At 37.7% G+C, this 26,484-nt stretch overlaps 1 protein-coding gene and 1 long non-coding RNA gene across 3 annotated transcripts in view; both read right to left on the reverse strand.

The window, feature by feature from the left end:
* The window catches only part of LOC308701967, a 756,660-nt gene that overhangs the window by 207,778 nt on the left and 522,398 nt on the right, over window positions 1–26,484 (reverse strand). The window lies entirely within an intron of this gene.
* Window positions 1–26,484, reverse strand: part of LOC308702017 (uncharacterized protein) — a 67,883-nt gene that overhangs the window by 39,355 nt on the left and 2,044 nt on the right. The gene's annotated exons all lie outside the window — the stretch shown is intronic.

Consider the following 26,484-nt stretch of genomic DNA (forward strand, 5'->3'; position numbering starts at 1 on the left):
ACTCTCATGACACATAGCAACACAGCTAAGGTTTTACTAACATGTTTGAACTTTTATTGATAGTAGCCAACAAGCACCAGTAAAAACTGTTGAGTTGTGTTTGAGTTGAGTCAGATGAAAGGGACAAAATATGCTTTATTTTTGAAATTCCTATTCGATAAAAAAAAAACTTGACAGGAGACTGTGCACACCTGTAAGTAAACTAACTCTGACCCATGAGTACGTACATTTTGGAGACAAAGCAGTTTGGTGACACTGATGGTGAGCAGATGAAGGAAAATCACTTAATGGGCCCTATTTGAACGATCTGAAACGTGAAACGCAAGTAATTTTGTGGGTGGATCTTGGGCGCTGTTGCTACTATACTGGCGGGATAAATGACTCTTGCCTGACGCAAATCTAAAATGGGTTGGTCTGAAGTAGTACTACATTACACATAGGTGTGGTTTGGGCATAACGAGAAATAAACCAATCAGAGCGTCATCTCATATTACCTTTAAAAGCAGGCGTGCTTGTTCCATGGCGGATTGCTATTTTGATGGCAGATTTGCCAGACACACGCCATGAGCGGTTCACTGCTGAGGAGACCAACGTTTTCGTCAGGGCCGAACCCAAATTAGCTTTGGTTAAACAGGCATATAATAATTTGGGTAAATACGTAAGCTAGATTTATGCCTATCTTCATGGGCACCACAATGATTTCCCTTGTGTGGAATATTTTTCCTGGTAATTATGTATGGTTTGCAAAAATGGGAACTGCTGCATCTGTGTAGATGAGAGAAGCAAAGTGTATGCACGTTGTGTACAAGCTACATTATGGCCAAGCATGCGCCCATAAAATAGCATTTAAACTGACTTTAGACTAGGTTTTTCCTGGTCAGTGGCGGAATTGTTTTCTGGAACTGCAAAATAGCACCATGGAACGTTTGTGCCGGAACACGCCTCCTCTTTTCGCTGAACCGCCTCTGGGAGTGTAAGTTCATTCCCTAGTTTACCGTGCGTCTGTGGAAGAAAAAATGCGCTATGCGTCGGGTGCAAAATAGGAATGATACATGTGGCGGTGTACAAAGTCAATTGCGCCGGGTGCAAGATAGGGCCCTAAAACTCCATAAAAAGTCCTAATCATAAATACTGTGCATGTTCACAGTAACAGTTTAAATAAATACAATAATGATTTAAACTATGTTAAATACATATTATAAATAAATTAAGATTAAATACGCCATTCTCATCAATGGAGTTAAGCACTTAAATTACATGAAATCATTACAGAGAAGTTGATTTTTTTTTTTTTTTTTTTTTTTTTTCATCTGTGCTCCGAGATGGTACGTGGACACAACTTAAAGCTTCAGGGCCTCAGACCAGCTCTTTGTCTGTTACAAAGGCAGAGGATGGCTCACTGGATAGTGGATGCCATCGCCTTGGCTTACGAATAATGAGGCATTCCCTGCCCAGCCCGCTCAGGCTGCAAGCTCACTCAACAAGAAGTGCTGCATCCTCCTGGGTTCTGGCAAGTGGCACCTCACTAACAGATATTTGTAGAGCTGGGGGCTGGGTGACACCTAACACGCTCTCTAGGTTCCTTGGCCTACGGATAGAGCCTGCTTCCTCCTATGTTCTAACCTCAAATGAGTAGAAGCACAGAAAGGCCCTTATCTTGTCGGCCCTTATCTTGTCGGCCCTTATCTTGTCGGCCCTTATCTGAATGGCTACTAATAACTAGTAAAGTCTCAACAAACGGACTATCAAAATAAAGTGTTACCGTAGAATTTAATTAAATACAATTATGGTGAGATTAATACATTTTATTTATTTAAACACATTTATGGTGAAATTACTGCATTTTTAGGTTTAGATTGACATGAATATATAATAATCTCACCCATAAATGCATTTAATTAAATAAAATGTAGTAATCTCACCATAAATGTATTTAATTTAATTCTACTATTTTTCAGTAATCTTTTTTACTTTAAGACCGGGGTAGCCTAAAGCAAGGAAAGCTACAATTTACCTCAACAAGGCGACATAATGAACAACACTCGTCTCATTCATGGAGGTGGAAAAACAAGTTGTATTAAAATTTGAATGCAAAAGGAAAGGCACGAGAGTCGGCTGTTTTTGTCAGTTTTAAGCTTTTTGTCAAATCTAACCCTATCAAAAAAGGTGCAGTGCTTTCTGCAATTGGGTCGCTTCATGTTCACATCTTAAACGAATCGTATACCAGAGTTCGTTAGGGACCGGACCGAGACCACCTATCCAGCTGGATCTCAGTACGGTTGTTTGGTCCGCACCCGAGTGCGATTGCCTTCACACCTGCCCAAAAGATCCGCACCAAGGGGGAAACGAACTTGATTTCGATTCAGTCTAACCAACCAATTGAATTGTTTTGGCCTTTCTCTGCAAGCATGTCAATGTCGTAATTAATAATTCTTATGCATAATTCTTATGCAAACTGTTCTGTTGTTGGCTGTACAGACGAGCACAGAACACTATTTGACCAAAAATGTCACAGCTGTCTTATAAAGACCTCAGGGAACTGTCAACTTAGAAAAAAAAAGTTAAACATGAGATGAATCAATGTTATTCCACAACAACTATATAATAAACATTCAGTTGCAGTCTACAAGTTGCAACCTCTTCCTGACTCTCTCTGTAAGGCTGCACTTCCCTACTGTTATTTCTAAAATTTGACTGAAATTCGCACATCTTCTGAAAAATCTGACATCTTCTGAACAGAGGCCTTTTGTATGTAAAAGTACACACCAAAAAAGGGGCTACTTTGACAAGCTACAATAAATGATCTGGGGGGTATTCTGAGCTGAAATTTCACAGACACATTCTGAGGATACCATAGTTTATATGTGGCATTTTCCTAGTGGGTCGTTGCGCAACAGCCGCCGCAGAAGACGAGGAAGGAGAGGTGGATTAAGTTACAGATTGAGAGCTCATGGCTTTGTCCTTCATTCATCGTTTGGGCTTTCCAGGGAGTGTGTCAGCTATTATATACGAGGATCGACCGATCCCTGCTACCGATGGCTGATACCGGCTATTCCCGAGACCGGGTACCCATGTCCGTGCTGCCGGCCAATGAGAATCTGCAGACGGGGCTGCGTACCGGAGAATCTTCGGCCGGTCGTTTATACCTCCGAATGGACGGACCAGAGTTTAATTTGCACGGCTCTGATCAATACTCGGTCCGTTGTGAATAAGACTTTTATCCTCAATGACTTTTTTATTTCTCAATCCCTGGATTTTCTCCTGTTGATGGAAACCTGGCTGAAACCAGGTGAAAATAGCGCATTTTCAGAGCTCCTCCCACCTGGCTGTTCCTACTTTAACTCCCCACGATCATCTGGTCGTGGAGGGGGTCTTGCTGCTGTTTTTAATGACAGGTTTAAATGCCGGCTTCTTCCCACAAATGCCTACTCCTGCTTTGAGCTGCAATTGTTTGTGATGGAGCTTATGAGTCCTGTTTTATGTGCTGTTGTCTATCGCCCACCTAAATTCAAGTGAAGTTTATTTATATAGCGCTTTTCACAACATAGGTTGTGAAAATTATTAAATATAATTTATTATTATTATTAAATATAATAAGGACTTCATTCATGAGTTCTCTGAGTTTTTTGGCAGACATTTTTCCAAAATATGATAAACTCTTGATTTGTGGGGATTTTAATGTTCATGTTTGTCGTCCGTCCAACCAATTAGCCACTGATTTTAAAAGACTTTTAGAAACTTTGTAGCGACAATGACTGACATGCGGTCACATGCTGTTCAAATTAGTATATCCTGTCTCCAAACACATCTTCTTTGTCCTTACTGGTTAATAATTACCCCACAACCAAATTGCCCCATGGGGGACAATAAAGCTAAACTAAACACAAAGACCAATTCGCCAGCGCCAGTCTGACTGGCTTCCCCCATTTCAGAGTGGACCCCTAGTGATTTTATAGCTGCGTGACGAGCCTCAAAGACATTCCAACAGACGCACACACACAAAACACACTCGTGGACTTTGAAACAGATATTCCCCCACATAACAAGTCACTAAATGTTGATATGTATTCCTATGTTTCTCAAAGTGTCGTCGTTTGCCATAACGGAAACACTGACAATTTTATTGTGTGTTTAATCAAGCTTTATTTGTGTGTAATGATGCATATGAACATAATGTTATGTGTGTCCAATATCTACCTGTAATTCTTGGTATCTGTCTGACCGTCCTGTTTTAATTCAACCAGTCCCGCATAGAGTATTACAGTAAGATGTATTATTCTGTATGTACAATCTTAAGAGGAAATATGAATCCTTTCTCTCATAAGACAAATGGTCAACGGAGGCGTGTTTTTCTTCACAAAGAAAACTTTCCCGCTTCAGATAAGAAGACCTGATTGGCCTTTGTCTTAGAAGGAGGGCGTAAACAGATGTCTGTTAAAAAACAGAAACCCCCTCATCTAGCTCTCTTCTTCTCTCATCGATCCCGCTAATCCCACTTCCTCGCTTCTCCGGTCCCTGACCTCCTCCTCCTTCTCCACGTGCAGCGCTGCTCCAGCTAGACAGGCCTTGCCTTGGCCTCTGGGACACATGGCCCGCGTCATGTAAAAGCCTGCCGTCTTTGCAACCAAGATTTTCAACCTCTCCCGTCCCGGGAGAAGAATCTGAACTTTCTCGGTAATATTACATTCAGTGAGCCTTTTCAAGCTTCCCGCGACACCGGAAGACGCAGTCGAAACAGGACATCGTCCTCGCTTTCCGGACTCTCCGCATCAACCAAACAGAAGACAAACTCGCAAGTATATTTATCTGATAAAAGCTGTTCCAGGTGTCTCGCAAACTTAGGTTTCTGTATGTAATAATTACTAGCTTTTCCCTTCTCTCTATTTCTTTCTTTCTTTCTTTCTTTCTTTCATTTGATTTTATTCTGATCACGTATTTTCTTGTTTGGTTAAATGTTTGTTTGTTTATTGTTTGTAATTTACGTACGTTTGTATTTGTAGCTCATATAATCTCTAGTTTTACATTTATTAAAATCCATTTATACTTTCCACTGTCTCTGTGTTTGAAAACCCACCATTCTAAAGTCAATGAAACAAAAGATCCAGCTACAAGCTCGATATTAGACTACATTCAGTAGTTTTAATTAATAAACTCAGAAAGTTTAATGTTCGTGGCCAGAACATAAACTTTATTGGAGTTTGTAAAAAGATACCCCTTCTTAACTGTGATAATCTTAAATTTATTCGCTGGACGAATGATGGATGACTAGACCAGTTACAGAACAAGGTAATCTCGATAATTGATAAAGAAAATGTACATGCGATTTCTGAATTATTATGACCATGAGTTATGAATATTAATATTTCCAAAATTCCCTATATCCTTGAGCTAATTCACATTTACCCAGAGTCGTATACGCTACAACTTTTAACTTAATTCAATCAGTGAATAAACCCACACACTATCTCGGGCACACCCTGGATCTCATCATCTCTCTTGGGCTTTCAATTTCTCTTAAAGAGCTTTCTGAGACTGCCATCTCAGATCATTTCCCTATTGTTTTTGAATTTACAGCCCCCTCTCCAGCTAGAAAGTCTTTTGCTCCATCGTGCCAGCGTCGCATCATCACTTCCACCACAGCAGATGAATTTACTGCTGCTTTCAGGGACTCACAGTTTTTTGCCTTGAATGGCATGGTTTCTCCTATCTGTCCTGACAATATTCTTTCTTCCTTCCACTCTACCTGCTCCGGGATTCTGGACTCTATTGCCCCTTTTCGGCATAAATTGGCTAAACCAAGAACGGATCCCTGGATTAATGACAATACTCGTACCATTAGGCAACGTTGCAGGCAGGCTGAAAGGAGATGGAAAAAGGATAAACTGCATGTCTCTCTAGACATTTTGCGGGCCTGTCGTGCCGATTACCAGAAGGCCCTACGGGAGGCAAAATCTAAGTATCTCTCTGATATAATTTCTAGCAGCGGTCACTGTCCCAGGGTCCTGTTCACTACAATTAATTCTTTTGTAAATCTTCCTATTTCTGCTCTAGCTAATGTTTCAACTATCACCTGTGAAATTTTTCTTCACTTTTTTGTTGACAAGGTTGACTCTGTCAGACAGAGTACTAGGAAAGGTTTTAATAGGGATTTTTCTGTTGCCCCAGCTCATTCAGCTGTGTTTGAGGAATTTGAGTTGGTTTCTTTCTCTTCTCTTGGCGACATAATGAAATCTTTGAAGCCTACAAATTGTCCACTGGATATTGTTCCTGCTAGAGTGCTGAAATTGGTTTTTAACGCTGTAGGGCCTGGGCTTGTGGTTTTTATCAATAGTTGTCTTAGTCTAGGAATCGTCCCAGCTGCCTTTAAACATGCTGTGGTTAGGCCTCTTCTTAAAAAGCCTAACCTTGACTCCTCAGCGCTATCTTATTTTAGACCAGTTTCCCATCTTCCCTTTCTTTCCAAAGTTTTGGAAAAAGTTGTTTTCATACAGTTACAGCCCTTTCTGGAAAACAACTCTGTCCTTGAAAAGTTTCAATCCAGGTTTAGGCATCGTCACAGTACTGAGTCTGCATTATTAAAGGTGCACAATGATATTGCGTCCTCTGTTGATACCAAGTGTCCTGTTGCCTTAGTGCTGCTGGATCTCACAGCAGCCTTTGACACGGTAGACCATACAGTTCTCCTGTCACGCCTGAAGCACTATGTTGGCATTCATGGCACTGCACTTAAGTGGATATGTCATACCTATCTAATAGAACTTTCTCTGTGATGATTGATGATTTGTATTCTTCTAGTGCTTCTCTCTCCTGTGGAGTCCCGCAAGGCTCCATTCTTGGCCCTATTTTGTTTTCATTATATATGTTACCACCAGAGGTGGAAAGAGTAATAAAATATTCTACTCAAGTAAAAGTACTATTACTACAATTTTTTTTTACTTAAGTACAAGTAAAAGTACCGGTCGAAAAATCTACTCAAGTAAAAGTAAAAAGTAGCTCATTTAAAATTTACTCAGAGTAAAAGTTACTGAGTTACTTTTTTAACAGCGGGGGTGGGTTGGGGAGTCCCCCGAGTAGGGTTGTAACGGTATGAGATTTTCACAGTATGATACCCGACTCAGAAATATAATGGTTTACGGTATTAAACAATTATTAAATATAAAAACTGTATTATTAAATTATGGTTATTATTATCATCAGTTAAAATGACAGTTAAATGGATGAAAACAGTTTTTTTTTGGAAACATTTGTTTGTTTTGTTTATTAAAATTTCAATAAAACATGTCTAATCAACTAATTTCAATAATTGATTATAAATTAGATTACAGGAGTAACTATGAAAAATGAAACTAGCCCATGATTTACTCACCCTCAAGCCATGTATATGACATTCTTCTTTCAGACGAATACAATCAGAGTTATATTAAGTCGAGTCACCTTTATTTATACAGCGCTTTAACAATATAGATTATTTCAAAGCAGCTTTATGGTGATAATAGGAAATTAAAGTAGCAGAGATTGTTTTGGCTTTACAGCAGCTCTAGAATAAAGTTATTGTCCAGCTAAAGTTAGTTTTTGATTCATTCATTTTTGATTCATTCACTTCCGTTGCAAAGATCATTAGTTATTAACTTAGGGGCCGCTAACACAACATCGCTTTAACAGAAAACAGAAAACTTTAATGTGTTCTGGCCGTTCATTTGCACGACAACAGTGTTTGGAGCTCGACTCGAGAATGTAAACCTTGAAATAAGTTCCAAGGTGCAAGTTTTGAAAATTTTGGAAAAACGCTATCATCTCTGTTTAAACTTCAAAAACGTGAATCTGTGAAAACGCTGACGGCGTGCACATGCGTATTACGTGTTTAATCTATAGGTAGGCTATGTGCATTTGAATGTGTGTATGCGAGTAGTCTTTCTTTACAAATTGACCTCACCAAATTACTTGTCTGGCCTGCATAATACAAAACAAAAATGTTGCTTCCGTGTCTCCATGCGAACTGGAATCATTTAGATAATGTTTTATCTGTACAGAGGTGAAGGAAGCCTCTGATATTAATAAACACCTTGCTTCCTAGCTTGATAATGGCTGTGGATTGCAACCATCAGTTTGAAGCTCGTAAAAGTTCATCTATCCATCATAAAAGTGCATCTATCCATCCATCCATCATAAAAGTGATCCACATGGCAAGGGGGGTTAATAAAGGCCTTCTGAAACAAAACGTTGAGTTTGTGAAGAAAGATATTCATATTTAAAACTTTATAAAGTAAAATAACTAGCTTCCGGCCAAACGAACATATGGATTCGACTTAAATCTAAAGCGCAACTTATGCGAGTAATGCGACATACTGCTGATATTTACACTACGCCAGGACGCACTACACTACTTCTGATGTCATGAGTTGCATAAGTTTTAGGTGTAAGTAGACTGCATATGGCGTACTTTTTTGAGCTTTAAACTGATGGTTGCAATCCACTGCCATTATAAAGCTCAGAATCATCAGTGTTTATTAATATAACTCCGATTGTATTCGTCTGAAAGAATAAAGTCATATAGCCTACACCTAGGATGGTTTCAGGGCTGATAAATCATGGGGTAATTTTCATTTTAATGTGAACTACTCATTTAACAACTTATTTTTTATCATTAATAATTTATTAAAATGTTCAAGAACAATAGACTTCTATGAAATGTATTTCATTCATAAAAATCCTTTTTTCTTTTTATGATTTAAAACAAATATATTATCCAAATCAGTGGTAATCAAATAAAAGTTTAAAGGGACAATAAGTAACTTTTTAGGTATTTTATTATCTAAAATCAATATTTTTATTCATAAATATGTCCTCAATGGTGTACAAATACCTCTGCCAATGATCTGACTTATCCTCGTAAACGAAGAATTTATTATCTTTATATACATAGGACGGGTAAGTCCACGGAGGCTTCCATGTAGTTCCGCCATCTTGAAAAACTATAATAGCAGAGAGGGACAAAAAGTACTAGGCCAACGCGTTTCCACAACGCGTTTTCGTTCAGAGCCCGCGTCACGTGACTGAAACCAGCAGAAACGGAGCAGAGCAGTGAGAGGCGCTTGTAAAGAGGCGGAGATTACAAAAACAAGGGTTATTATAATGTCGGGATAGCTAATGCAGGAGAAAGCTTTCAAAAGAGACGCTGAAGTTGCCTGCTTTCTTCTCGACAGGTAAGTCAATGTTAAGGTCTTAATTACAGGCTTTTTTTTTTTTTTATTTTTTTATAGACCAGCGTTTCCCAGCGGGGTGACGCGGCACCCTGGGGTGCTTCTGGCGAGAGCAGGGGTGCTGTGTAAAAAAAACAATTTTTACCATCAATCTCGGATCGTCGGAAGTCTCTAATAACAACAAATAATGCGCACAAATTTATAATAAAAATGCAAATCATAAGTTTTCGGCGTTGAATTGCTGAGGTTGCGCTTGCGTGTGATTTTATTCCTGTGCCTTATTCCCAGTGCGTCCACATAAAGCTGCCTATTTTTCATTGATGCGCTTACAGTCAAATACACACGAAAACATTGTCACAACGTCCGTCTTGCCGCGTATTCACATAAACACATCGGTTATGTCCGTGCTGCTGTCAACGCAACGCGTGCGATTAATGTTTTTCAGTTTAACACGTTAAAAATATTTAACGCAATTAAAGCAGCATTTTTTTCTGTCATCCTTTGGCTAGCGTTACATTATATAATCACGTTCTTCTTCATGCAAATGCTTCTAACCATGCAAGCGAGAAAATACAAAAGAGAATGCGCTGTCCTGTGATGCTGACACACACGACGATGCGCCAGACTCAACTTCTCTTTCGCTTTGAGTATCCTCATGAGAGCAGTCTTAAATTAGTTAAATAAAGTCTTAAATGAACGTTAAGAGTTGTGAGAAAATGGGACGCGTGTGGGATCCACATGTGACAGTGCAGCAGTGACATCAGAAAGATGCCATTAAACAATTATTTGAAATAGACTGTCTTTATGATGTTTCTACATTAATTTGGAGATTTACTGTGAAATTATTAGGCTACATAAAATATAGTAAAAACAAGCTATCTTGTGCAATTATAACAAATTATCCCAATAATTATCACATTATCCCAATTATTATCCCAATAATTATCCTATACACTGAGTGAGCAAACATTTAGGTGAGATTTGCAATGGTAATTGAGCAATGTTTATATATGAATAAAAAGCCTTAATTGAATATGTCATGACATTATGTAAAGTGATCTCTTCAGAAGAAAGTAATGATTTCCTAGATTTTAAATGGATGGACAAAAAAAATAAGAAAATAATAGATAAAAATATCTATATGACAGTAGGACTATAAGTTCTTCCCTGTGGTATTGAAAATTTATACATTTATTTTATTTATTTATTTATTGCTCAAGTCATGCATAAATGTTTCATTCATTCATTCATTCATTCATGCATTCGTAACATGCATGAACGAAGAAAAAAAAAGGAACAGGAAGAAGAAAATCTTATGGTACCTGTCATTTATTTGTGCACATCAAAAATTAAATAAAAAAAACCCCAGCACATTTCAAGGTATAGTATCAAAGTAGTATCTCTACTATTGAGTAAAGTAGAGAAGGCCCTATACACAAGGTTGTAAGTTTTGTTTGTTCAAAACTGTAACATTCGTTTGTTCGTTGTGTCAAGTTGTAGTTTGTTTGAAATAACAAACCAGTTCACCCGAAGGAAAACTCGATGAAGTGCTATTAGAGGACATCCTGTCATAGCTTTTTGGTACATAATGGCTACCGTAGATGCAACACACATTTGAAAATGCGAGGCGCTAGAGAGCACTATTCATTTGATTGCAAAATACAATTTCACCACTAGATGGGAGAAAATCCCACTTACTGTCCCTTTAACATATTTTTTTATCCTTTTATTTTTTGGCACATTGCTGCAAAACAGATTTACTCAATTAAACCACGGACAAAAAAATCCTTAAGTAATGTTTAAATAAATTGTATTATTATTGTTGTTGTTAATATTATTATGAGAAGTACATTCTATTGTAGGCCCACAATAGTTATATATTTATGTCATCATTTCTTCTGACGTTAGTTAAACCAAACTTTTATTTTGATGGGTTGTAGTGAAGTCCTGTTTCAGAGTGTATTTGACAAGGTTTTTTTTTTCAAATAAAATGATGAAAATGCTTACTGGGTGTTCTCTCAGAGCAGCTCTGGAGATGTTCATGTTTTCATGTCCTCGTATTGTTTGTGAGATGCTGAACAACACACTATTAGCGCGTCGCGTACTTGAGTATGTAGTAGACGAAACGGCTCGTCTCATTCGCACTGATTCACACAGACACGCAGATTATACATTTATATAGCAGTCTCTTGTGCCTTAATATATAGCCTACACACCATGTCGCAATTTGATGTATTGTACAGGTTTACTTTCATGTGTTTTACGTGACATCTGCATATTGTAAATTCCATTTTCATGATAATGAAACCCCGGGATTCCCTCTGCATCACAGAAATTATTCGGCCTTAAATTATAAACGGGACATATCATAATCTGCACGGAGGGATGGTGTTCCCGAACATGTTCTATGTGATTCCTCCTTTTGCAGCCACTTTGCGTCCACAATTTTTGCAAAATGAATATGCTCGAGCCTCGAGGACAACTACGCGTTCGTTTTTCTATGTCCAAAGTATCCCCATACTTACCAGGGGTTCGCCTCACGTGTGTGTGTGTGTTGTGGTTTTTGCGTGTCTGTTCTCCCGCCCTTCAATCAATCAATGCTGCAGTTTCCGGAACGCGATGTTTTACCCATAGTAGGCTATTTCATTATTTTAATGTTTTTTTGTTGTTGTTTTTTTTTTACTCAGTAACGGATATGATATAAAATCTAGCGAATTACTATACTTTAAACAAAACATACTTAAGTAAAAGTAAAATTACAGATTTTAAAAACTACTCAATTACAGTAACGCGAGTAAATGTAATTCGTTACTTTCCACCTCTGGTTACCACTAGGGTCAATTATAGCCAGGCACAACTTATTTTTTCATTGTTATGCAGATGATCTGCAAATCTATCTGCCACTGAAGCCTGGTGATGTACAAGGTACCTTAGTTGACTGCATTGAGGACATTAAGCAGTGGTTTGCCCAAAATTTTATGCACTTAAATGAGGATAAAAACTGAATATATTGTGTTTGGAGAATCTGTGTCTAACGGATTTGGTAGGGTGGATTGCCCTAATGTGGGACACTGCCTAATGTGGGACACCTAAGGTCTAGTGTTTGTAGGTCCCCCATAAATAAATGAATGACAGTGAAGCTATGGGTAAGACAAAGCTGTGGTGTCATGTGATCAAAATCACATGACCTATCAAATGTCCAATCATATTTGAGGGTGGAGCAATCATCAAACAGGAGGCATCTTGTGTGAAGACCATCCAAAGGCCAGAGACATAGAGTTTTAAGAAATTTGATATTAAGGAGTTAAATACATTTTAAACAAAGCAATCCTGCTACTTTTTAGCCTTATATGCTTATGAAATGTTTGTCCATCAAAAAATAGTCTAACTTTGTGTGTATAAACTATATATTTTATATTTTTATCAAATTTCCTAGTGTCCCACATTAGGAAATGTGGTTTCCAAATCCGGGACAGCATGATCAGCCTAATGTGGGACAGTACTTAAATGAGTCAAAAATGTGTGGTGGGGCATGGTTTGTGGGACAAACATGGTTATTTACATGGTTTTAGTCTTGTAATGCAATATTACAATACTGTTAATGCAGATTTTTACAGTCATGTGAATTTTTTTATTCTTGGAGGGCGGTTTGAAGGCTCTTTTTTGTGTGTATGTGTGCATGTGCATGCATACGTACGTGTGTGTGTGTGTGTGTGTGTGTGTGTGTGTGTGTGTGTGTGTGTGTGTTTGTGTGTCATGTGTGTGTAAAAGGTAGGTAGTTGACTTAACATGAAAAATAGCTCTGAATCTGAGCACAGAAAACCAATAAAGCCATTCCACTTTATTTTATGCATCTGATTAATTCAATGAAATGTATTTCAGATCACAATGGCAAAGGTGAGAAAGACAGGGACAGATGCAGAAAGAGATGCAGAAACAGGGAAAGGATAAGAGAAAGAAACTTAATCAGTGGAGGCAGGAAAGGATGAAAAGAGCCATAGAGGAGTACAGGCAGATTGTTGAGGATGGTGGGGTCCCTCAGCTGAGACTGTTGGCCAGGGCATGGAATGCACTGAAATCTCCCTAAATTCCCTAAATCTACTCTCCAGTGAATCTAAAATAAAATAAGATTTTACTATTCTACATGTATCAATGTGATTTTTGGTCTTTTATCATAGATTTTTCAGTGTCCCACATTGGGGGACACAACTGTCCCACATTAGGAAGCTCCAGATTTTCTCAGACGACTTTCAATAAGAGCACTAATATGTCTATAATTTCTCTTATGAATGGGTTATCTGAATTTTCTCTTTTGATTTGATTAGAAAACCCCCTGAGGATTCCAAAAAGGTATTGGATGTGGATTTAATGTATTGTCTTCACATCGTAATATTCTAGAAAAGTCTGAAAAGCAAAAAATGTCCCACATTAGGGCAATCCACCCTACCTGGCCTTCAACTACCAGGCAGGCGGTAAGGAACTTAGGAGTGATTTTTGATAGTTCTTTTAAATTTAACAAACAGATTGACAATGTTGTCAAGTTGAGCTTTTTTCAACTGCGCCTTCTGGCAAAGGTAAAATCCTTTTTAAACTGTCATGACCTTGAGAAGGCTATTCACGCTCTAATTAGCTCCAGACTGGATTACTGCAATGCCTTGTATTGGTGTCTCCCAGTCCTCTGTTGGCCGTCTTCAACTTGTCCAAAATGCAGCTGCCCGTCTGCTAACGAGCACTAAAAAACGAGAGCACATAACTCCGATTCTTTATTCCCTCCATTGGCTCCCGGTACATTATAGAATTCATTATAACATTTTATTGTTTGTTTTTGAAGCTCTTAACGGCCTTGCCCCATCTTACATATCAGACATGCTGACCATTCGCAATTACAGTAGGACTTTGAGGTCGTCTAATCAACTTATGTTGGAAGTGCCCAGGTCAAAACTTAAACACTGGGGAGACCACGCTTTTTCAGTTTCTGGACCTAAGCTCTGGAATAAACTCCCTAGTGAGATGCGTATCGTTACTGATCTGGGCCTTTTTAAATCAAGACTTAAAACGCATCTTTTTAAAATGGCTTTTTAGTACCCAGTAGTGTGGCGGCACTTTTATATTTTTTTATATTTATCTTTATTTTTTACTTTACTTTTTATTTTATCATTTATTACTGTACTTGTTTTTTGGTGTGTTGTTTTAAATTGTTGTTTAATTTGTTGTAAAGCACCTTGGTTCACCTACCGGTCGATGTAAGGTGCTATATAAATAAAGTACATTACATTACATTACATATATTATATTAATCTTATGAAAAGGGGCATAATATGTCCAGCACTGGACTTCTGCAGGTTAGAGGGGAAATATATTTTGCCTATTTATTATTCAGAATGCACATTTGGAAAGAAAATATATTTATAGAAACTCCAGAAACTCCAGAATAGTAATAAGTAACGCAGAAGTAGTTGTGCAAGTAGCCTTTTATCCTCGACTCAACCACAGACATCAACACAAAGTTCATTAGTTCATTCTGTCTCAAGTCTCAAGTCTCATTTATTTATATAGCCCTTTCTACTACAGCGCGTAGACCAAAGGACTGTACATCTAAAAGCAAGAAAAAACATACAAAAACATAATATACAATGACAGAGTCAAGAATTAAAAGAAACAGAATACAAATACGTTTTCACACGAAAACATCAACTGACAGTGCAGATCTAATATCAGGGGGAAGAGCATTCCACAGTCTAGGGCCAACGACTGAAAAATCTTGATCCCGTTTAGTTTTAAGACGAGTTCTTGGAACAAAGAGCAATAAACAATTAAAGGACCTTTGAGATCTACCAGAGTTCATAAGCACCAAATCCTTGATATAATCTGGAGCCAACTCGTGAACAGCTTTATAAACATATAACAAAACCTTATACTGTATCCGATATTTCACAGGGAGCCAATGAAGCCTTTTCAAAACTGGTGTAATATGCTCCCTTTTCTTAATACCAGTAAGGAGCCTCGCTGCAGCGTTTTGAACCAGCTGCAATTTTGAAATAAGAGATTGACTAATTCCTACATATAGAGCATTACAGTAATCCAAGCGCGAGGAAATGAATGCGTGAATCACTGTTTCCAGATCAGGAACAGACAAAAAAGATTTAATTAACTGATAAAAACAATTTTTTACCACATTTTTAACCTGATGGTCAAACATAAGAGCAGAGTCAAAAATTACACCTAAATTTCTTATTTTAGGCTGAACGTATGTTTCCCATATACCAAGAAAATCGGTTAAACCACTGTCATCCTTCTTCATCCCAAACACCATGACTTCAGACTTGCTGGCATTTAACTGCAAGCAGTTTTGCTCTAACCAACTAGTCACCTCCTTTAAACAAGCAACCAGGGATAAATTAGGGCTTGATCCTCCAGCTCCAATCGGTAAGTAAATCTGAATGTCATCGGCATATAGGTGATAAAATATACCATATTTCTTGAAAATTTGGCCTAAAGGCAGCAAAAACAGAGAAAAGAGAATAGGTCCCAGAATTGAACCCTGAGGTACTCAACAATCCAGAGAAACTGACCCGGAGGAAAAATCCCCAACCCTGACAGAAATTGAACACCCCCTTAAATATGAGGAAAACCATTTTAAAACCGTCCCTCTCAGCCCCACAACGTGTTCCAAACGATTAGTAAGAATATCGTGATCAATTAAATGAAAAGCTGCACTAAGATCCATCATGATTAGAGCCCCAGTATTGCCCGAGTCTGCAATATTAGCCTAATAGATCATTTGAGACTCGCAGTAAAGCTGATTCAGTACTGTGTCCTGCTCGAAAACCAGACTGAAATACATCTAACACCTCGTTTCTAGCCAAAAAAGAACTTAACTGAGATAAAACTACCTTTTCCAAAATTTTAGAGATACAAGGCAGCTTTGAAATGGGCTGATAATTTTTAAAATCCAACGGGTCAAGAGTGGGCTTTTTAAGAAGGGGCTGAATAACCGCCTGCTTAAAACTTAAAGGAAAAGTGCCTGTATAAAGACTGCAATTAACAATAGCAGTAATACAAGGCCCAGTGTAATCGAAAGTCGCAGCCAACAAATCAAAAGGCAAAACATCCCAACTAGCAGCTGGGCGTTTCAACTTACCAATAATAAGACTAATATCCTTAATTGAAACCAAATCAAATTTATCAAACGTGCTGACATTTTTTAAAATATCTCTTGTCAAGCCATTCCAGTCATGACGGGGACTGCAGATGAAAAATAGCCTTCTGGCTAACTCTGGCATATTGGCAGAAATGTTTATTAATATGCACTGTCCCTGTAATAATAAATAAATAAATAAATGAAAACCAGATCTAATTGTGTTAACTTTGTCTAAAAAGACATTTAAAAACTTCTCACAACACTCAGTGGATGGTAGTATTGAGACAGTGTTTGAGTTTAGAAACCTATTAATAGATTGAAACAAAATTTTAGGTGATTTTGAATGCTGTGATATAATTTTGGAAAAAAATGCTGATTTAGCATCCTTTACAGCCTTCTCATACGTAAATCACGTAAAATCTGTTGAGAGATCATAAGTTTATCCTTTTTCCAAACCCGTTCTGCTCACCTACACTGCTGTCTAAGAGCCCGAGTTTGTTCATTTAACCACGGCTGATGATTAACCTTACTATGCTTGATCTTATATGGAGCAACAGAGTCTAAAACTCCAGAACACACAGAATTAAAAGCAATAAGTAACTCATCTGGATCTGCCGTAATAGCTACAGACTCAGGCCATGATACATCAGAAAGAGTAATAAAAATATCACCAAACGCCTGAGGTGTAGACTGAGTGATTGTACGGGAGCATATATAAGAAAGCTGATGCTCCACCTTCTCAATTTGCACATTTACATTAAAAGTAACAGGCAAATGATCTGAAATACAGTGATCATTTACAACAACATCACAGATAGACAGACCTAAAGAAAAAACAAGGTCCAAAGTATGTCCTTTTTCATGTGTGGGACCAAATACATGTTGTATAAAATTAAATGAGACCATCAGATCAGAAAACTCCTTCTCCAAAGGCTTCCCAGGGCAGCAGATATGAATGTTAAAATCCCCAACAAGTTAAATATGATCAGACAATAATAAAATAGTGGATAAGAACTCGGAAAATTCCTTAATAAAAACTTGTCTATACTTTGAGGTCGATAAACAACTACTCCCAAAACAGACTTATAAAACTCAAGTCTTAATAACTGAACCTCAAAGCTCAAGTAACATGCGGCCGATAAACGGTGACATTTATACTGCTGCTTACAAACAGTAGCTAAACCCCCACCACGACCCATCAGTTTTGGGGGATTAATTAACATATAGTCAGGTGGACAAATTTATCACGCATTCTGCGCTAATTTCATTTATTGTTTATTAAAATCATTATTAAAATGTATATATGATATACGTGATATAAAGTCATTTTAAAAAATAAAAACATTTTAAAAGATAATTATGACTTTATATCAGAATTGCGTGATATATAGTCGCAATTATCTTTTAAAATGTTTTATTCTGTGGCGGAAACAAGCTTCCATAACTTTGAGATTGAAGGTAATATATGATTTTTTTTAATTGAAATTTTAACTTGTGAGTGTAGCCATTCGCGCGTCAAGAGCGAAATTGACGCACGTAAAATCAAAAGTTTGAATCGAAATTTACGTGCGTCACACGCGTCAGAGGCGAAAGTTTCGAAACCTGTTGGCGGCCATCTTTTTTTAGATGTTTATCGAGCATTAGCATTAGCATTAATTGAGAGATTCACCGCTCGTATATACTCTGGAGAGCAGAAACAGCAGCGTAGGGGACATCGTCGCTGTACTCGGGTCCACCAAACCTCCAGGAGGTAGGTTTGGTGGACCTAACGGTGAGGACGCTGACGAGGACAGCGTAGGCCGTATAAGCTTCGGCCTCGAGTGGTCGCTGCCTGACGAGCCTGCGCTGTACAGCCCGGCGCGTGGTTCACCCTCGCCCGCAACCACCTAATCTTTCATTTATTTTTGTTTTGATAATAAATGGAGCCAGCCTCCAAAAGTGAAACCTGTCCTGTGATTTATTTTTTTTGTTTTTATACACTAAATTATGTTTGTTGTCTTTACATTAGATTAATAAAGTTTCATATAATCTAGAATAGATATGGAATAAATATCATTCATCAAAAAATGAGTATTTATCATATTGAAATTGAGTTTTTATGTGAAAGATTTGCTTTGTTGTGCATTTTAGTCATATTAAAAAATAATTTATTGAGGCCAAACATAAAATAACATTATAAACTGTCAGTTCACCACGTGATGCAGCAAGCAGGCTCCTGATTGGTTAACGGGGTGCGAATTGACGCAGAAGTTCAGATTTTTCAAATCGGGCGGCAGACGCGAATTCGCGTCAAACGTGTGAATGCACAAAAAGCACTAATAAAATCATTTGCGCGTAACGCGCTTAACACGCCAGACGCTCAATTTGCGCGAACTTGATGCGCGAATGAGGCGAATTCGCGGCTACCACGACGCACTAAACACGTCATTCGCGCCGCAGGAATTTTTTACGCGCGTAACGCGTCTTTGCGTTGACTTAACATTGAAATCACTCGAGTCTGACGTGCTATTCGCGTCCGGTGTGAACGCACCATTATGGTGATCAGTGTTTGCTTTAGTTGGGCTCTTGACCCTTAAAGCCCATGGTGCAGGTTTTTTTTTTTTTTTTATATTATTAATATAACCTTATATGAAAATACCATATGAAAAGTAAATGCAGGATTAAAAATTGTTTTGCAAGACATAAGGGCGCAAATTCAATAGAAAACGTGACCGTTTCCTTGACCGTGTTGAAAAAGCGCTTTTTTCCACCATCGCATCATATGACGTCACATGAGGTAGTCGTTTGGCTCTGCGTTCGCGCTCAGTGCAGAGATAGATTGGTATTCAGTTGGAGCGGTCATGATTCACTGTGTTTTCGGTGCTTATTGTATTTCAATTAATCATCGTCGTGGTAAATGATTGTGAATTATGGCCTGTCAGGACATCGAGTCCACAGGTTTCCGAATAAGAAAAAAGACGGTGCGATCTTCCGTGCCAGTGTGCGTTTTGTGCCGGATAAGAGACGGGACTTCACTTCTGCTTCTGCTTTGAAAAACGCGGTAGTGTGTAGCGTTCACTATAGACCGAATAATTATAATCCCGGCGATATGTGCACACTGTCCCGGCTCATTCATCGGGTCGCCCGGTGACGGTCCGTCGTCAGCATGTGGTTCCGGCAGGAAACATGACGGTCACGGATCCGTCAGAGATCACTTATTGTACATATGTTTTACAAAATGTGCCTTGTCTTAATTTAATTCATTAACATATCCTACATAAACTTGTAATGTAATGCATTTATGTGTAAATATTATTAGTCTGCAGCCGACACTTTTTATTATTATAAATAGCCTATTATTTAATTTTTATAAATATTATGTTCTATAATTCATTTTCAATCTGTACAAACCGACTTTAATGTTTGTGTTGGCTGTTTCTAGATATAAAGTTTTTATACAGTAAGACAGTTGTGATTGTGATCATTTTTTTATTCATCGTCACCAAATAGGTTAATTCAAAGCCTTTATTAAGTCCCTCTTCCTCTGGAAACTGTCTCCTAATGGCTGACACACACAACACATGCAGGTAAGGGTCTAAATACTAGCTTTGCTATTGCCTGATACATGATGATAATAATCTGTACAATTTAGGGCTGGGTATCGTTCAAAATCTTTCGATCCGGTGCCAATTTCGATACCTCAGTTTCGATACCGGTTCCTAACGATACTTTTTTCGATACCAATTTTATTAAATCCTTTTTAACAAGATTACATAACACATTACCTCAGAAAAACTTTGGTTTTATTTTTTCAGTTTGACTCATGCTCCTTAGCCAGTGCACAAAGGAACAAAAAAAGCACAAAGGAACAAAAAATGTTTTATAAAGAGCTCATGCTCACCAAAGCTGATTTTTTTTTAAATACAGTAAAACTTGTAATATTGTGAAATACAGTAGTATTACAATTTAAAATCTTATTTGAATATATTTCAAAATGTAATTTATTCCTGTGATGTCAAAGCTGAATTTTCAAAATCATTACTTCAGTGTCACATGATCCTTCAGAAATATGAAAACAGTTTGCTGCTTAATATTTTGAACTATGATCATTTTTTCATGATTCTTTGATGAATAGAAATGTCAAAAGAACAGCATTTATTTAAAAACGAAATATTTAGTAACATTAGGCTACACGTTTTAATGTCACCTTTGATCACTTTAATGCATCCTTACTGGAAAAAAAAATTCTGACTAACCAACACATTTTTGAACGGCAGTGTAGGCTACATTCAGTAGGTTATTATTTATTGCAATATTAACACTGTCAGAGTGATCAACAAGGTATCTCTTCATTTACCAGTCAAAGACGGAGCAACTTTCTGCTCTTATGTTTACTCCGTGCTCTGTCAAGGGCTTCATCATATTTGTCGTGGTACCGGTCTTTGCAGCAATTATTTTCCCCAAATACTGCATCGCGCGCTGTTGGCATCGAGCCTGGAGAAATGTAGCCACACTTTTGATTGACTTTTCCCCATCTTTAAGGTATTATGTGTGTGTGCTCGCGTCTCATATGAATATGTGCGCGGAGAGTTTGTGTGTGTGCTCGCGTCTCATTGAGTATGTGCGCGTCGCGACGCGAGTTTGTGTGTGTGCTCGCGCGCCTCTCATATGAGTATGTGCAAACTCTACGCAAATAGTTCCGCGCGTCTCGTGTGTGTAAAGTTTGCGTGTATGTGCGTGAGCAGCTTTATGTGTGTCGTTGTGCATTTCATATGTATTTGTTTGAGCACTGACGTTGACGAGTTAACTCCTTAGGTATCGAAATCTGGAACCGAACAACATGTCATTTTTTCGATACTCGATAGTATCGAGGCAATTCGGTCGGTACCTAAAAGTATCGAACTCGGTACCCAGCCCTAGTACAATTGTGATCTGATCATAGTGTTATAGGCTACATATCGTCGGCTAAAGCTAACACTGTTCTCTCGCCCTGTTCTCCTCACACCACAACTCACCGTTGTTCTGTCTAAACCTGGCCTGTCCTGCTCACTTGGGCTTCATATCAGGCTCATAATTATAGGATATCATCATATATATCAATTAAATATGAATTATATATATGATACGGGTAAATATTTAGGCTACAATTCCCCCAGCTTTCCGAGCTGTCATTGCGATCCATTGTTTACTTTGACCGCTCTACCTCATGTGACGTCACTTCTGGTTCGGCGGTTTTCAAATGCGGAAGTAAAATTTTCCTCACAAAAACGACTCCAGAAGCCTAAATAGTGTTTTATAAGTATATGTTTATATTTAAATCTAGTTCCTACATTATTTTTCTGTACATTGGCTCACTGGGTACTCTAACCTGCAACATGCCCTTTAAATCATTAACTTTAGATTTGGTTTGGCTGTTGTATCTGAGTTACAACTCTCAGATGAACAAATAGAAAAGTTGATCAGGTGGTGTTGGTTATGTTTTAACATAATCATAATTTGACCTAAAATACATATCTCATTTAGAGTTATGTCTACCTTGTTGATTACAATAGCCATGTGATTCTACAGCAAATGATTTTAAGCATTTTCAATATAATCCAAAATATTTCTTAAAAGTCGTTCTGATTAAAATACTTTGAAAACTATTTTGACACACTGACATCATTAATCAGCCTGTGAATCTCAACAATGGTGACAATAATAAAGCATGTTGCAGTGCATTCTGGGTGCCACCAATCAAAACTCATTCATGGCTCCCATCATGCATTGCGGTATGAATAAATTGTGATCTGAATTGTCTTAGTACTTTCCTTTCCCTAATTGAATATTCTGTTGTCACCATTGTTGAGATTTTATACACTCATTCTTGATGTCTGTGTGTGCCTAAAAGAAAGATTTTGTTTTATCAGAACAACTTTTAAGAAATCCTTTAGATTATTTAGAAAAATCTGGACCTTATGCTGTGGAATCACAGTGATGCTGTAATCAACAATATACTTTTTAGTCAAAGATTAGACTCTGAATGAGTTCATTGATTCAGGTCAAATTATGATTATGTCAAAACATAACCAACACCACCTGATCAACTTTTCTTTTTGTTCATTTGGCAGTTATAACTCAGATACAACAGCCAAACAAAATCTAATGTTAGCATTTTAAGGGTCAAGAGCCCAACTAAAGCAAACACTGATCACCACAATGGTCTCTTAAAAAATTGAGATTTAGCTATTCTGCTTGTTAACATCAGGTGTCTTCAATAATGGTCAATCATCACTCAATGAATCACGTAATGAGCTCATTAACTTTAACACTCTTGAGTGTTAATTTAACACTCATATTTTAACAATTTAACACTCTTGAGTCTGGAGCCATTTAAACTCCCAGGAGAGTTCATTTTACACTGGAATTTTTGCTTAATATCAGCAAATTGACTTAAACTTTTATTTCCTTTTTTTCAAGGCTACTCAAATATAGTGATAAGTTAAAATCTACCTTAAATAATTAAGGTATCATTAAAACCTTTAAACAACAAAAAAACTAAAATTGGCTTAGCAGAGGCTGTCTCTTGATATTGTACCTTAAACTTTAAAAGAAATGGTACATATATGTACCTTTTAGTGCTTGGGAACATATATGTACCTTTTTGACCCTCAAAAAGGTACATATATGTACCTTCAGGTCCAATAATAAGCCCTATGGGGTACGTAAGTGTAGATTGTACCTTGGGGGACAGAAATGGACTCCTACTGTACCCCTATTTCTGACAGTGTAGCCTACAGCTCATACACACCGTGTTATCAGGATTTAGTTAAATTATTTAATAGAACAGAATAACCGAATTAAGCTATAATAAAGAATACATAATTTTACTAGTTTTACTTCTAATACACACAACAAAATATTTTTAAATTGTATTTTGTTTAAAATTCAGTAGGCTACTGCAGTTGTGTTAAAAGTTCCAAGTTTACCAATTTATGTGAATATGTTTATTTACAGATATGCATATGCAATATCCACGTTCATATTCATTAGCTAAATTATTTGAATCCACGGCATCGAGGTAAAGTAGGCCTACCGTGACGACGAGTTAAAGTACCATGATGACCGTCCTAGGCTTTGAGGGGAGTGTGATTTCACCAGTCCGTATTTTAATGCTGTGAAAATACCACTCCCCCTGGGAAACCCATCATAATGAAGTTACAAACAAATGCTTTTGTCACCACACAATCAATTAAGTGTCAATTATCAGTAAAAAAAAAACAACCTATTTTTAAGATGCAATTAAGCAAAAAACAAACAAACAAAAAGACAGGTATTTGCCTCATATATATACAATATGTATTTGATGAACTCTTAAAGCCTATCTTCGTGAAAAAAGGTTAAATATGACATTTTGATACTTTTGACACTTTTAATGACATTCATGTGCAATGGGGAGAGTAATACAATATTTTCCTATACCACAGCGTGTTTAACACACAAACGATAAGTTCAGTTAAATTAAGTGAAATTAACAGTTTTGTTTTGATAGCTGGTAGCTTCATTCCTTACCCGTCGAAGTTTATAGTTTGAATCGATCTGCCATGCTTTTTTGTTTGTTTGTTTGTTTTTTGCATCTTTTATCCACACTAGTTCACTTTCTGTTTTTTTATTTAAGTGTAGACAAAGCTTCCATGCAGGACCTGGGTGCTTGCTGTGTGAAAAATTGATCGATAAACGGATATAGCAAAGGAAGTGCATTTAAACTCGCTCGCGCGTGCACGCGAAGGGCAGTGCGATTTGTCCGGGGAGTCGGATTTCGGTACAACACCGGCAACGGTAAATGGCAGTGAGCCCAGCCCACCCATCCAAGAAGTGTCAGCTCTTATTTTGAAAAGGGCTTATTGAGGGGGCGTGACATCACATTGAAGCAATACCCCTGATTGGCTGACTACACGTGTGGATCATAGGCACACACTCTGCGGAAAGATAGTGCCAAAAAGATCTGTAGACGTGTGCAGAGGGATCTGTGAATGCCCGGTGATCTGCAAACGCGTGCAGAGGGATCTGTGAATGCCCTGTGATCTGCAAACACAGATTCAACACTTGTATGCTAAGCTTTGCACAGAATGTGTAAGAATGTCTTTTTACAGTGGTTTGAAAATACAAGTTAGACTGTGTTTGTTTGCAAATTGTGAGGAGGGCATTTGTAGATTTTTAATGGGAAATGACAGCGAAACAGTTGTCAAAATTCTGAAAACAAACGCAACACAATCTACAAACAAATAGCCTAATGACCCTCATGCGCAGACAAATCACTTTGCATTCATTCAAATTCTGGTTGTCAAGTACAAGTCACTGATTTCTATTTGTGAATCATTGTAACGACAATGAGAAGAAACCAACCACAGATTAATTTTCTTCCAGAAAATTAATTCAAACTCTCTACTTCCTGCCGAACAAAGGGGAAAATTTGTTCAGAACTTCTCATGATCCTCATCCATCTGGTCATCCGGCATCACCGGTCTGACTAATTAAAAGAGCCCCCAATACTAACGAAATAATGAATGGACAAAGTTAGATTTGTTGCCAAAATACTGATTGATTAAGAGAAAGACAGAGACCAAGGTCTCACACAAGAGTCCTCACATTCCAGATTCAAATTACCCAACCCCGAGCCATGAATCATTCACAGTCTCCAGAAAGTCTGCTAACCAAAGACTTTTATTGGTTAACTGAATGGAGAACTGGTCAACGTTTGATAGTTTTGCAAGACGGATCAGTTCAGAAAATGGTACTGCTGACCCCTGCGGCCAACGGACCCCATCTTGGTCCCATGAGAGATGAACAAAACCTCTCTTCAGCAGGAACCATCCATGACCTCAGATTGGAATGTCTAAACGTTACACACCAAAAAGACTTTACCTATCAAAATCCATAAAATCATTCAAGAACAATTTTCAACGGACTTAAAAACATCATACATCATTTTATGTGTTTCTACGATATATGTGTCCGTTTAATATGCTTTGATCCCATATAATTCATGTAATTGTTATAATTATAATTATTAGACATGTGAATGAAAGAGTGTACTGTTTCATATCAATGCTATCTTACGAACACAACTAGCAAGATGACTAGAATTAAATCTGTGTAAAATGTTTCATATTCTGATAATTAGAAATCATGCCTAAAATGTTGCATCTGGTCTTTTAGTTTCATTAGAGAAACCCCCCAGGGAAGACATGATTTATGACTTTGCAAACAAAGCAACAGTCAGGACTTCATTGGTAAGGTAACAAACCTTTTTTGTTTTAAAAACCTTTTAAAAACCAGTGCAGAGCGTTGAGGGGTGAGAAGTTAGTTCGTTCAAAAATGTCCTGATAGAGAAGAGCTCTCCACGAGTGCAGAGCAAAGACGGAGACAGCGGACGATGGTTTTATTAACCATGTAACAGACAAGCAGATCAACCCAAATTAAGATCAGATGGGTTAGATTCCATTCCAGTCATCTAGCTACTTTCCGTATCTCATTTTCTTTCTTTCTTTGTGTTATTCTTTCTTTTCCGATTGAAAGTCTCGGTTTTAAGTTAAGTTTTGCTGCAAAGTTTCGGTCCACGATTCACGGCTGCAACGCACGCTTTCCACTTAAAAGACTTTTCAACCATCCTACATCCACGCCACAGACATTTATCCAAGCACGAGGAGGCCAGCCGACGAACGAGGGAAATCCCCTTTGACGCTCACCAAAGGAATTCCCAAAAGGAAAAGCAAAGATGCAAGTACCTCCAGACTCAAATTTTAACTGGTGCATTGATATAAATTTAATAACCTGCTTAAAACGATAGAAGGGTTAAATTAATGATTGATGGTTCGTTCCAGGTCATGTCTTAAGTGCATATAGAATCTTGAGATTTCATCATCTCACTTATCATCATCTCACTCTTTCCTCACTCTCTTCCTTTCTGCAACTCGTATGAATGTGTGTGTGTGTGTGTGTGTGTGTGTGTGTGTGTGTGTGTGTGTGTGTGTGTGTGTGTGTGTGTGTGTGTGTGTGTGTGTGTGTGTGTGTGTGTGTGTGTGTGTGTTAGAGATTAGCTTTATGTGTTAGTATATAATCAATAAAGTATTGTTTGTATTTGAAAAGAGATTACTTGTGTATCTGCTTACGAATTTATTGTCT

This window comes from Scardinius erythrophthalmus (assembly GCF_964197995.2).
Source record: "Scardinius erythrophthalmus genome assembly, chromosome: 14".
NCBI classification, from domain to species: Eukaryota; Metazoa; Chordata; class Actinopteri; order Cypriniformes; family Leuciscidae; genus Scardinius; species Scardinius erythrophthalmus.